The 15,474-nt window shown below is 35.5% G+C and overlaps 1 long non-coding RNA gene across 2 annotated transcripts in view; it reads right to left on the minus strand.

The window, feature by feature from the left end:
- The window catches only part of LOC116285062 (uncharacterized), a 1,093,935-nt gene extending 1,078,681 nt beyond the window's left edge, over positions 1 to 15,254 (minus strand). For both annotated transcript variants that reach the window (XR_004194719.2, XR_012063121.1), the window contains exon 1: positions 15,163 to 15,254. This is a non-coding gene — a long non-coding RNA (uncharacterized lncRNA). The remainder of the gene's footprint in view (positions 1 to 15,162) is intronic.
- Between the last annotated feature and the right edge of the window lie 220 nt (positions 15,255 to 15,474).

Below are 15,474 nucleotides of genomic sequence, written 5' to 3' on the forward strand. Positions count from 1 at the left end.
AAAAACTACAAGCTAACACTAACAATAAATGATTTATCACTGTAAAATTCATTATTTTATGTTCCTTTTTTCGTTCCTTGATATAATGAATTTTTCTCTGGATCACTACCATTTTATTTATTGAAAATTACCAGTGGACTTTAAACATGAAGAGATGCTGACTATAAAGTATGGACTTAACGTATACAATGAAATATTTTTGAAATACAAGTCAGAACTGATGACTAGCATCTTGATGATGAAAATGATGAGAATGAATTATGTAATTCTGTATCCACATCTACATATAATCTACGTTTATATCTACATCTCTATCATCTACATCTATGTGCCTTAGTTTGGTTTCCTGAGAAGCAAACCCTAAGAGGAGTCAAATACAAGTAGTTATTTTGGAATGTCATTGTTGGAAGTAACATTAGAGGAATGGGAAGCAAGACAGGGAAAACAGTTAAGGGTTTATTTATTTACTGTTAAGGGTAAATGGAACTGAATCCTGCCAGAGAAATCTGGGATCCAGTACAAAATATGTGCCTCGGTTATCCCACCTGAGGGGCGAGTAGATGGATATTTATACATCAATTCCCATCGGCCTTTGGCTAAAGCTGCTTCTGGGGAGAAAGTGGTCTAGCTTGTCCCCCAGGTAATAAAGTAGTCAGGTGGCCAGAAAAAGCCCTCAGACAAAAAATGTAAGTGCTGACAGTTGGTGGCGTGAACACACACAGTGAAATGTTCACGGTGTAGGGATTGGGGTAGGTCCCGGACAGTATCTGCTACATACACCCTCTATCATTCTATGTATATTGGGCATTTAACAAGTACTTGTTGAATTAATAAATGTATTAGTTAACCTTGCAGACTCAGTGATACGCTTTTTAATCACAGAACTTGCAGTACTTTGGATTTAATATAATTTGATGTACCTATTTTTTAGATGATGTGATTTTTTTTCAAATACCCTGTAGATTACATTGTATCTGTTGCTTTAGTCAATCAAATCATTTTTCATTACTTGATACTGTAGGGAATAAAACATTCAGGAGGAAATAGGTAAATCAGTAGGAGTTGACAGATTTCACATATTCATATCTGTTTAGAGCTCAACTGGTGTAATACTCCATGGTGAAAATTAATGAATTTTCCACCCATCTGTTAGTTTTAGTGGGTTAAGGACATAATAAGGTTGTAGTTTTCCCAGAGCTAGGGCTAGTACTTTTCACTGAAAGTCAGTCAGCATGAGTCAAATTCATACTTTTAAAAGAATAAATTGTCAATGATCTGAAATTTCCTATCAATGGCTCTTAATTGAAATACAAAGATTTCATAGTTAATGAACTTATTTGACACACTAAAGATGTTATTTTTTTAAAATACTCTCGAACAATCATTGAAACTTAATGTTAGACTACTCCTATTAGTGAGTGAAAAAGATCTTATCAAAAGTAGGCCAGAAACTCAGAAACTCGTATATAAGAAAATGAAGTACAGAAATTGGCATTTTCACATATCTATCAACCTACATAAATACCTATCTACAATAAAAAGAAAGTAAGTCATAATGAATGTTCTGATAATATGGAAACCTTACATAAGAAAAGTCTGGTATGACTGAATCATGATTCTAAAATGAAGAAAAGAGAAGAGGAAAATTAATGTAAAAATATAGTGTCTCTCCATCCCCTTCCACTTCCCTTTCTATATAATGATCACCTTAAAGTGTACTTAAGTGGACAGGAGGAAAGTTGGACTTAATTTATACAGAACAGAATGGTGCCTTTAGAATCAACATTATTTTTCCTAAGAAAATTAGACTTTTGAAATAAAATTTGATAATCTAGCTAAAACTACTGAAAGTAAGGTACAGTTAAAAAAAAACCTTTAAAACTCAAATTAATGTGAAAAGGTGACAAAACAGAGCTGCCTCAATTTTGAGGTGAAAAATAGTTAATTACATCATCTCTTGTCATATTTTAAGTGTTCAGTTTTGCATTGCACATGTAAAAGTGAAAGGGGACTTTTGATAAATTACTACAGAAAATGTAATGGATCATATTTTGATTTAACTGGAATTTATTATACTTCCAGTGATAATCTAATATTCATATTTTAATTTGTAGGTATGATCAGGACATACCTTTTTTAAGCCTTTCATTCTATGAAAGAAAAAGACAAGACACAGAATTTAAAGACAACTTATTATGCCTGGAATGATTGGCCTGAGAAGATGAATAGAATGTGTCTTTTGATTTTTCACCAGTGTGATTTTAAACTTCTCATGTAGGTCATTACTTATTCTAGAGTTGGATCAATCAAAGGGAGGTGAATCAGCAAGGCGCAAAAGAGGAAGCCACCTTGAAATGGATTAAGTCAAATAATTGTGTGAACATATGGCCTGGAAATTAAATTGATTCAACTAAACAAGTTATATTAAATAGATCAGGTAATTTCAGGCAACTGGTCAGGTGATCACAATTTAAAGCAATTATGCAATTTGAGACTTGGAGAAAGAGAAAGGGGACTAACTAGCCTATGGTTTATAGAGATAGAGACCACAAAATAAAATTCAAGTTGTTAGTGATCTTTTAAAAGTTTGCCCTTTACAAATTGGGGCTGGTAAGGACAAGGTGATGTCTAAATGTGTACTGTGCATCAAGCTCAAACACCAAGATAAGATCAAGAAAAAATATCTTCCTGGCAAAGGAGGTTTTTCATATAAAATTTATCAATTAAAAAAAACCTATTTTCTGCTCTAAATACATATAAATTCATACAATATTTTGATTTACCACTCTAGAGTAGGAAAACCAGGACATTTTACAATGAAGCTAAAGGAAGTTGGTGCTCAATAAATATCTGTTTTTAAATGAGTAAATAAATGAATAAATTATTGACAACCTGGATGTCTCACAAATTTCATTTAGAAAACCTCTTTGGTCTCTTTCATCAAAGACCGAGTCTTTATTTTTTCCAAAGGATCTTTTCAACAAATGGTTCTAAAAAAATTGAATATTCATATGCTAAGTAGTAAACCTTGATCCATATCACATACCAAAAAAAGAAGAAAGCTCTCAAAATTAATCACAGAACTAAAAGTAAAATTTTAAACTATAAAATGTCTAGGAAAAACCATAGAAGAAATAAAATTAGGTAATGATTTCTTAGCTATGACACCAAAAGCATAATCCATAAAAGAAAAAAATTAACATCCAGATTTTATCAAAATTAGAAACTTCTACTCTTGCTAAGATAATGAAAAAATGAGCCTTGGGATGGGAGAAAATATTTGCAAATATTATATCTGATAAAGGACTTTAATCCTGAGTATATTAAGAACTCTTGAAACTCTAGTGAAAAAACAAATAGCCTGATTTTTTTTTAACTGAGCAAGAATTTGGACAAATGCTTCAGGAAGAAGGCATTCAAATGGCAAATAAGCACATGAAAATAGGAACATTATTTTTTAGGGAAACGCAAATTAAAACCACAATGTGATACCATTATACACCTATTAAACTGACTGAGAAAAATGAAACAAAAAGAAAGGTAACTGACAATACCAAATTATAGCTGGGGTATGAAGCAACTGGGATTCTCCTAATACGTTGGCAGTCGTGCAGAAAGTACAGCCATGTTGGAAACAATTTGAAGGCTTCTCATAAAATTAAACATATATATAGCCTATGACCCAGCTACCCTACCTCTAACTAAGCATTTACCCAAGACAAAAAAACTTATACTCAATTATCTGCATCTGAAAGATATATACAGAATTTATACAGAATTAACTGTTAATTGCCCCAAACTGGAAACAATCCAAATATCCTTGAACTGGTGAATAGTTTAACTTTGGTACATTCATACAGTGAATATTACTCAGCAGTTAAAGGAGTGAACCACTGATACACACACAGCCTGATGGTGAAGTACATATCAAATGCATTATGCGAACCGTAAGAAGCTGAGCTGAAAAGGCAACGTGTTGTGTGACTCCATTTATGTGACCTTCTAGAAAAAGCAAAATAACAGGACAGAAAACAGATCAGTGATTGTTAGAGGTCTGAGCACAGGGAAGAGTTGGTTACAAGGGGCACAGGGAAAATTTTGGAGACAATGGAACTATTCTGTATATTAACTTCAATGGTGATTATATAATTTTATGTGTTTGTCAAACTCAGGACTGTACACTAAAAAGGTCAATTTTACTGTGTGTAAATTATAGCTTAACAATGGGGAAAAATGATCAAGCCATTTGTAACACTTCTTAGACATCACATGAAAAATAGTAACACCCTGTCTATTGGATTTAGAAACAAGAGTGCACTTGTTGAGAAAAATTTTCAAGTACCACAGTTAAGCACAAAGTCAGTCTGTGGTTGTTCAGGAAGCCAAACAATTGCATCTGACAAAGAAGGAACAGCCAGTGCAGCTGACAATTCCCTCAGGAAACTTGAATAAAAACAAAAGAGAGAAGGTGTTATGTAGAGTGCAAATAAAAAATTGGGTAAGAATAATTTGAAATTTGAACATTTGCCTGTACACAGGAAAAAGACAATACAGGAGGAGGCTGAAGATACCAGAAGAAGAAAGTTAACAGTATGAGGTCGGTGAGGAGACAGGACTGGATGAGCTGAAACACAGAACTGGACTGAGACAAGAAGGGGGCAGGACACAGCCATTCAAGGAATGCTACAGCAATTGACATCAAAATGGTGAAAGATTCAACTCCCAGTGGGCCTTGAGGCTCAAGATGATGAGAGATTTAACTTCTAGTAGATCTTGAGCTTCATTATACGCCCATTGTAATACATTAACAAGGTGAAGAACACGCCCACAGGCACCATGGCAGTCCCAAGGCTAGCCACAAAATGTCAAAGAGTGGGAAATAGCCAACTTCCTGGGAATCCCAGCCCCTTCCCCTTAGACTGGTCCTTCTACTTATTAGCATATGAAGCCACCAAGCCCATAAAAACCAGCAACACAGCACCTCTCAGTCACCCCTCTCACTCCCTCTTCAGAGACAGCCCGCACTCTGTCTATGGAGTGTGTACCTGCTTTTAATCTGAGCACCCAACCTCCACACCTCATGGCCATTCTCTTGCCTTTCAATGTATCTCTCTGAATAAATCTACCTTCACTCAACCTTGGCTCACTCCTAAATTCTTTCCTGCGCAAAGCCAAGAACCACACTTGGCAGGGCACATCTCAGGGGCTCAACCGATACCTGGGACACAGCCCTCCTCATGCCCCACATCTGTTTTCCTGAATCAGGACCAGTAAGCAGGATAAGGAAGGGGATTATTTTCATCCTAATTGGAAAAAGAGAGAGAGATGGGTGTGAATATGTAAAATTTTGACAGGGTGGGCAAAAAACTGAGGGAGTTTCTTATACCTGCTATTTTCCTCTGTGAGTGAACAAGGAAACTGAAAAATATCTCCATAGTGTTACAGGGCCCCTTGAAGCTGAAGAAAATAAATCTGATACCATTAAAATAGTTAATGTTCTGTTTTGTTTTAGAAACCTAAAAGCATCAAGCAACCCAGATTAAGTGGAACAGATCAACAGTTGAACTCATCCAAATTCTCATCTATTTTTCAGAATGGTAAACTGGAAAAACAAACAAGGCACAGGAATTGAGAATGTTTCCAAAACACATCTATTTTAGTGTAAGCTGTTTAAGAAAGTAAGTCACAGTATGGAGAAGAAAGGGAGTCAAGGGAATGGTGACCCTAATGAAGTGGAACCCTAGTGGGCGTAACACAGCAAAAAGTGGCGACAACAAAAACTGGCTATGAAGGCGATCAACAAAGAGTAGGGTTTCAGGGATTGTAGATTTCATAAGTGGAATGAGCAAGGATAAAATTCATCGTGTGACAGTGGGAAGGGAAAGGGATGTTGAAAAGAGGTATAACACATGATATAAAATGCTAAAATATTATGTAAGTTTTCTATAGTCATACTGAAAACAAATGAGGGCACTGCAATGATTTTTTAAAAAATTAATTGTGGAACAGGTAGCAAAATATTCACTGAATGAGAAAGAATGACTATAAAATAGACAAATGGGGAACTGTATTGAGAACCACATTGCTACGTTGTATAGCTCTGAAAGGAGCAAGAGTTCAAGTGGAAATGCACGAATGAAGGTCTTCAGTGGCTCTGGTGATCTAGGAGGATTCTAAAGCTACGACCTACTCCTCAGCTATGTGGACCATAGGGGAGGGCACGTTTTTCTTAAGAATTTGATGGGGAAAGCATCCTAAAGGAGTCAATATTCAGTTAAGGTAAGGTATATATATTATCTCTATATAGACGGAATTCACATCTCATGAAAAGGTATTTCAAATGCACAGTAGAAAGGATGCTTATTTTGTGTGCTTTGTGTGTATGCTGAGGGGGGAGGTACATTTGAAGAGCCAAAGGACAGTGGAAAATTGAGGTAGGAGAAGTATGGAGCTGACATTCTTAATGAAGACCGGTGGGCATTATTATTGAAGAGTAACAAAGACATAGGTATAAAGGCATGTTCTTTATGTTACTTCTTAATGACTCTGCATTAAACTGTCCTCAGATTTCACAGAAAAGTAAATGGGATTAGACTAGATAGTACAATACTGAGCAATAGCAAATGCAGAGCATAAATGCTGCTCCTACACACTTCTGTGCACATGGTTAAGTGTCACCAACTGATTATGCCACCCTTTCCTATTAATATCAGTCTGTTTTAAAGGTTTTCTCAATATTACTATCCAGATAATCATTTCCAATTGGCCAAAAATACTACAAAAAATACATTTTTTAAATCCTTGTCATATTTTCCATAATTTTTTTCTATTTGAATTTTATGGGGCACCTGCACCCCACGTTTCAGAAAGAAGTGATCAGCATCCTCCCTTTCTCTTAAGTAGTTTTCCTCTAAAAAAAATCTATTCACTATTCTCATCTACTTCTCTCAGAAGTGTAGTCCTATCACAGATTTTAAGGGGTTTCTTAAAATCCTTGTGAATTTTAAAGGGAAATCTATTATGCTTTAGTAGAAACTATAGATAGTTGTTTCCCAAAATTAATATTCTGCACTGTTTTACAGAGAGAAAACAAGTTTACATTATTTCCATTATTTCTTGATCTCTATTAAAGTGTTCAGGACAAAACAAGCAAAGTCCTTGAAATCTACAAAGAACATTTATAAAATTGAGTCCTTCCGTATTATTATAATGCTTAAGAGTCCAGTTGACAGACCAGATTGCCAAGGTTTTGCTCATACTGGTTGTGTAATTTGGGCTATGTTACTAAACATTCTTTGTTTTGTCTCCACATCTGTCTTCTGGAATAATGTGTGGGGGGAGAGCAACGATGACACCCACCTCATAGGGTTGATGTGATCATTAAATGAGAGACTAAGTACTTGGTACAGTTTCTTCCTCAGCAATAGTAATAGGAACCTCAGTGCGGAAGAAGATGGGAACTGTCTTCATTCAAAGGACAAGGAGGCTTATAGTTAGCCTGGAAAAGAGGTGATTTAGAGTAGGAATGATTCATATGGAATGATGGACTGAGCAAAGTTATACAGAACTGTATCTTGGCTCTCCCTACATAAAAATACCAAATAATTAGAGCTGCCTAAAATTGGATGCTGTGTCTCAGGACTGGTAAATTGCTTGTTGATGGAGCATGAAAAACAGAGGCTAAATGAACAATCATCACGAGTATTGTGAGCTGAGTTTATATAAGACATTTAACTAGAGAATATCCAAGCTCTTTACACTCTATTGTAGTGTTTATTGCACCGTAAGTAAGAATTACTCTGAGATTGTTTAACTCTAATAAGTCAGCTTAAAAAGAAAAAGAAGGATTTCAGGGATAATTGGTTATTTGGTTAAGTAGACTTTGGGATTCAAAATTTAAAGGTTACACTGAATGGTAATTATAGTTCTTTTTAAAAATTGAGGACAGTAATTAACATCATACAGTCTTTTCTCAGTATCCATGGGGAATTGGTTCTGGGACTCCTCCAACAGAAAAATTCGAGGATGCTCAAGTCCTGTGGTCAGCCCTCCATTTTTGAGGGCTGTGCAGTCTGCGGATTCAGTCAACTGCAGATCATAAACACAGTACGAGATTCCTGGTTGGTTGAATCCATGAACGAGAACCCAGATACCGAGGTGACTGTACTACAAAAAGTTTAAGAGTGGATGAACTAAATTTTAAGACTTAAATATATGATATGTATTTCACTTAACTTTGAATCATCATGAAAATCTTATGTGATTGGCATTTTACAAATGGTGAAATTGAGTCTCAATAAATGTATTTGTCTAAAGGTGAGAAGCTGGGACCCAGACTCAGATCTCCACCAAAGTTTATGCTTCATAGCACTATTGCACACTCAAGCACATGAACACACCCCCACACACACACTTATTTTGTTACATATAATAACTGAGTAGCAGTTACTAAAAACCATATGTTATCTTCATGTATGTTGATTAATAATAGTGTATCATTTATAATATATATACATTGTAATGACGCATGAAATAAAATTTCTCAGCCTCTTGAAGGTATCCTCCTTTGCAAGGTTAACATGATAAACTATTCTGTATTTTGAACAGGAAAGATTCTATGTTATTCAACCAACTAACCAGTGACATTCTATATGGCATAGAATTCTTTTACTACTGTTGATTCAAAAAATGAGTTAAATTTTTAAGGGGAGAATTTGGCTTTCTTTATCTTCAAGAATAGTAGAAATATTGATAACCACATCCAATTTATTGGGAAAATATAACTGAAGACATCACATCTCGGAAAGGGAACTGGAAAATTTATTTTCAAAATAAAACAATTTTCTTTAACTTAAGCACATTGATACTTTCATATGAAAATACATAAATGCATAAATTCAATTATATTTTCTATCACCTCTTTTACTATCTCCCTGCCAAAACAAACATTTTCAAAAATCTCTCTCAAATGCACTTGTAGAATGAAAAAAAGTGAGATATAGATTTAATAAAGAAATCTATTAAAATAGGCTTGTGACTGACAACTAGGGTTAGGAGAACTACTTCTATATAGTATTTTATCATCAACTAGAAGCTGAAAAATAGCAGCTAATTCATCCTTGAAAATCTATCTCCTAAGCCAAATTAAAACAGGATATACTTATAAAACATAATAGGTTATGGGGAGGGAGGGTATAGCTTAGTGGCCAAGTGCATGCCTAGCAGGCATGAGGTCCTAGGTTCAATCCCCAGCACCTCCTTTAAAAAATTTATAAATAAACCTAGTTACCCCCCTAAAATAAAATTAGCTAATAATAAAAAATAAAATATATAAAAAACACAATAGGTTCAGAGTTTCTAAAGATATCAAATTAAATCTAGGTGATGAATGAGATTTGGATGCAAAGTATGAAAAGAATAGAGCCACTTTTATATCTGTATAATAGATATTTCAAAAAAAAACCTTAGAAACAAGACAATAGTTAGGCAACTAGAAACTCAAACCATAATTTTGGCCAACTGTAGCCTAATTGCTGGCTTTGTTTTTATTTTTTATGATATATAAATTGGATGACCTAATAGCTACCTAAAGACAGAGATATAAGGTGTATATACTAATATATAAGTATGCATACTAATATACAGTATACATACACATATACATACATATCTTCACTATATACATTATCTACCCTAATATATACATACATATGTATACAAATATATGCACACATAATACATGTATACGTGTGTGTATGTATGACTGGACAGCCAATTTGAGATATATTAAACATCTTGAGAGAGAAACTAAGAGGATCTATAGTTTATAGCTTTATAATTCTTTACTTGAGGATTTAATTTAATGATCATCTTAGTTTGTAAGACTGTTATTGTTAATGGAAAGTCTGTCAATTCACTGAATAATGAATAATTTTATCATGTATAGTTCTAACTTAAACATAATTTTTGTCATTCCAATGTATGTATAAAGCAGAAACTAAGCTTTCCTCAAGTGTATTCATAAAGGTTATTTTTTTTAGCAAACTTCAAATAAATTGCTTTAATGTGAATTGCCTACCCATGCTCATATTGGCTAGAATATAATATTAAATCTTATTTATTAATTTATCAGTTTACTATGATCCTAGGTAGACAGAAATTTCCCCTAAGGTATGTTAAAAATAACTAAATGCTTATGAAAACACAGAAAAATATCTTACTTTTTTTGTTTGTTTTTTAATACTACCCAACTCCTGTTGCTGAGATACAGTGGAAGTAATATTTATATTAAACTGTACCTTGTCAATTTACTTTTTCCCCTAAACTTTCTTTCTCCATCAAGAAACAGCAAGGCTCTTCTTCATCTACTGCCCTCTGAGTATGAATAGTAAAGAAAATGAGGACAAATTTTTGGCTATTTGAGCCCTATAGTAGATTTTTGTTAACATGTGACAGAGATAATATTCATAAAAGCCAAGGCTTTCAATTGTAACATCCAGTCACTTGAGAGAGAAAAGTTCTGTTTTGCCATATCCATTCCAAGAGTTTATCTTTAAATACAAAAAACAGTTTGAGGATTCAGAGTAAACCATTTACATCAGGAGTCAGCAAACTTTTTCTGTAAAGGACCAAATACTAAATTGTGTAGGCTTTGTGGGTTAGATGATCTCCATCTCAACTACCCTACTCTGCCACTGGAGCTCAGGCGCAGCCCCAGACAATATGTAAATGAACAAGTGCAGCTGTGTTCTGATAAAACTTTCAAGACTCAATGTCCATAAATCTATGTACTTATCCTTTGTCATGAAATATCATTTCCAAAATTTTATGTTTCTGACCACGTGAAAATGTAAAAACTATTCTTAACTTGAAGACTGTACAAAAACAGGTAGCAACTGGATTTCACCCACGGACCACAGTTTGCCAACCCTTGATGGTTTACTGTTTATACCGTAAATGATAAAGAAGAGAAGGATACATGAACAATGTATCCTCCCTATACTAAGTAAGAATTCTGGAGTTAAGAAATCTATGCTCTTCTTTAGAAAGTTCCAGGTGCTAAGGGTTTAGCCCCAATGATAAAGGTGTAACAGAAACCTCAAACCCCTGAGCCGAAGGGATCGTATTTTACACTGCTCAGGATGACAGACTGAAAAAACTTCAATCTCAGGGAAAAAAAGCCCATAGCTTAACCATGGGAAAACCCAGTTATAGCCCACACACACACACATACACACAAAAGCACAGATGTGATTGACAGTAAGATGAGAGACCTAAGAAGGCTGAGGTAAGGACAAGATAAACAGACTCCTGAGACCCTAATGCTGAGGTTCACCAGGGGATACCAGCAAGCGATGGTGGGGACCAGAAGAAGCAAACTATACCTCCATGGAGTTTGTAAAGGCAGAGCAGAAGATTTAGAAGTTAACCCTGCTGCATGTCCAGCTTGATGTCAGAATGACAGAGCCTACCTTTAGAAGAGACTATAAGGAATTCTGAAAAGACTGAATAGTAACCAATAAAGACTGACTTATATTTGCAAATGTTAACCACCATATTTAAAAAAAAGATTAAAAAAAATTTTCTCCTGGATAGCACAGGGAACTATATTCAATATCTTGCATTAACCTTTAATGAAAAAGAATATAAAAATGAATACATGTATATGTATGCATGACTAGGATTTTATACTGTACACCAGAAATTGACACACTATAACTAACTATACTTTAATAAAATAAATCTAAAAAATATAAAATAAAAAAAAGACTGACTTATAAGTTAGTTAAATGGTCAGTTACCTAAGATGGATAGTTATCTACAATAAGTGAAAATGTGGACTTGAGGAAAAAAAAATTCAGTTACAAGAAAATGTGTAAATTACTTCTTTGCATATCTGAGCCTAACTGGAGCCTATGTGGGGAAAATCTAAGAACTTTTAAGCTTATGTTAATTAAGTAAAGCAACACACCATAATATTTAATGTCAAATCTGGATCATCTTGATTACTCAATCATCATGTGTATTGACTTAAATGGTAAAGCTTTATCTTCTCATAAAGACTTTTCTGAGGAATATGTCAAAATTATAATGACATGTAAATAGATTTGTGCTCTAAAAAATGTAGGCTTGAGCAGTTAAAACCAATGTGACCAAATCAACTGTTTCAAATTGAAGGTATCCATGCTATACTGAATTACTGACCCTCCCCTACGAAAGTATCCAGACCCTAATCCATGGAAACTGTGGATGTTACCTCATGTGCCAAAAAGACTTGGCAGGTGAGATTCACTCAGGATCTTAAGATGGGGGGATTGTCCTGGATTTTCCACATGGGCTCTAAATGCCTTCATAACAGTGTTTATACAACAGATGCAGACGGACATGTGACAACAGAAAAGGAGAAGACAGTATGACTAAAGAGGCAGGGACTGGAATGATGCAACCATAAGCCAAGGAATGTCAGTAGCCAACATAAGCTAGAAGAGGAAACAACAGATTCTTGCCTAGAGCAAGAAGAGGGAGCCTCACCAACACCTTGATTTCTGTGCACAGTGAAACTGCTTTCTGATATCTGGCCTGGAGAACTTTGAGAGAAAAGTATTTGCTGTTTGAAGCTGCCAAGTATGTGGTATTTTGTTACACAGATCACAGGAAACAAATACAGAGATCAAGCACTAGGAATCGCCACCTTTTTTTTGAGGAAATGGTAATCTGTTAATTTTCACATCTTTGTTTTCTATCATCCAACACTGAAGAAGGAAGGGGATGTATTGATGACTTATTACTCAGTGTTGGGATCTATGTTAAAAAGTTGGCCACGTTTGTTGTAACATTTTCAGTTGTAAAAATACACTCATATTAAGTGATTTATTGTAAACTTAGGTAGCTATTAGAAAGTTCTTTTTTATCCTCATCTCACTTTTGCTTCCTATAATCTCCTTCTACTGGCCCTAGTTGTGCTATTTCAAGCAAACCGAAATGACTCTAACATCTCTATTCTCTACTTAACCACAAAACTTTTAACATATTTGAAAAAAAATCATATTAATCCCCAGACCTCTCATTTCTGCACCTTAGAGTATCCTACCCTAGCCTAGAAGTCTTCTTTAAGTAAAATTTATTTCCTTTAAATAGTTTTTATGTAAGTGATTTCTATAAGCCTCATTTCAAAATTCCAGGAAAATGGAAAAAACTATCAAACTGATGATAGTAGCTCATTTCTTGTGAGATTATTACATGCTAGGCACTGAACCAACAGCATTATCCCCAATGTTGCTGTCCCCATTTTATTAATGAGGAAATTAAGTTTAGGAGAACTGAAGTCATTTGTCCAATACAGCTAGTAAATGGTTGAAATCAAAATTTGAATTAATATTTTAAAACACTGAAAATATGTGTCCTTAACCACTATGCTGCATGACAACCAATGGTTTCTTACTTGGGAAAGCTCCTCTCAAATACTGCCTTCACAGACATTCCTCGTACTTAGCTTACAATATAGTAGAGTGATGTGAGTGGTCAAGAACCTTACCTGGGAGGAATGTTAACAAGTCTTCAATTCACAGAACTTCACTTTTTACACAGCTACGATAGTGATTAGCTTCTGGTGAGCTCATGGTTAACTAAAAAATTCCATTTTTTGAACAGAAATACTTGCTTCTATTTTATGTATGTCCCCTATTTTATGTTTGTAGAACTGCTTTCCTAAAACTACATATAACACAACTTCGGATTCTATAAATTATTTAAGTGCCTAGGTTCAGAGAAGAGTAACTATAATCCTTGATTCACAACATCTTGTTATCAATTAGTTAGCTACTTTGAATAATGTAGTACATATCTGTGAACACACTCTGTAACACAAAATCATGTGTTTGTCATTTCCTTGTTTTCCATTTAATATAGTTTTATTGCATTTACACGTATTATTTGTCTCCTTGTTTCTACTGTATTTCAGTATTTTATCTTATTTAAAGGCATCATGCTGTATCTAGTTGTTTGAGACTGTCATTTAATATGATATTGCTAAGATTCACCTATTGCTGACATGGCCTATTTCATTCCTCTGCTGGAAGCAATCCATTACGTAAATAATACAGTCATCTATTCTCCCGTTGGTGATTGTGTGCATTATAAATGTGTTCACAGTTTTGTTGTTGTTTTTGTTGGTATTATTGTTGTTTAGGGTGATGAACAAACAGCTCTTAATGTTAATACACAGTTAACCCCTGAATAACATGGGTTTTAACTGAGCCCCTTCCTTGCATCTGTGCTCTCAGCAGGGATGTGGGTTGCAGCGGCACCTGGGAGGCCTCTGAGTGGGCTGAGATTTCTCCTCTAGGCGTCCGAGCACCCCACCCCTCCAATTCATAGGCCCAAGGCCATGTTTGCTCCCTGCCCGCTGCGTGGCTTCCACGCCCCGGCCATTCACCACACGGCTGGAGTCCTGGCCTCACCCACTCAGAAGTGCAGGATGGGGCTGGCCTGAGGGCCCTGGTGATGCCGGCAGTCCCGGTATCGAAAGAGGCTCTGTAAATTACACACAAGGCCCCTCTTGGCCTATTAAAGGTCTCACAGTCAAAAAAAGAAAAAGAAGAAGATAAAAGGGAAGGGGTTGGTCTTTTTTAGAATTTTTAAAAGAAGTTTTTATAAATAATGTGTTCAAAGAGTTTGACCCACTACCTAAAGTAAAAATCCCACTCTTTAAGAAAAATACACAGATATAGGCAAGAGTTTAAATTCTGAGAGGTTCAAGCCTGATGCCAAACCTTTAGATTTCTACTGCTTTAATTCCACAGGACCAGTGGGTAAGTGGGGGTCCACTTAAACACAATTTTTTTCCAATAAATATACTGAAAAAATCTTTTGAGAGTTCTAGCAATTTGAAAAAACTCACAAACTGCGTAACCTGGAAATGTCGAAAAAACTAAGAAAAAATTACTTACATCATGAAAGCAAAAACTGCTGTAGCTATTAGTCTATTTTATCATTTACTACCGTAAAATATACACAAATCTTTTCTAAAAAGTTAAAATTCGTCAGAACGTGTGCCCACACACACACACTGCCCACGACGCCGTTTGCTGTTGAGAGAAACGAAAACAAATGTAAAGACGCAGAATTAAGACATAACTGAATAAAACTGACGGTCGCACATACCGTGCAGCAGTCACTGTGATAATTTCATGCCCACCTCCGGTGGCTACGCGAGGAGCTCCAGGGCCGTGAGGAACCGCTCGAGACGCCAGCGATGCTAATCGTCTCCGGGAGAGCGGCAGTAAGTCTCGTATCGCGGTAACGCGAGTTCTCCGGGCTCTCGCGGTTCTCGCGGTTCTCGCGGTTCTCGCGTGGTTTCCCTCGTGTTTCGCGAAATACCCGAAACCCTGAATAACCCAGGGGACCCACGCAACGTGCCACTAGTGGTTCTGGAAGTGCGCCCAAGAAGCAGAGAAAACTCATGACACGAAAAGG

Source organism: Vicugna pacos, chromosome 22 (genome assembly GCF_048564905.1).
Source record: "Vicugna pacos chromosome 22, VicPac4, whole genome shotgun sequence".
Lineage (NCBI taxonomy): Eukaryota > Metazoa > Chordata > Mammalia > Artiodactyla > Camelidae > Vicugna > Vicugna pacos.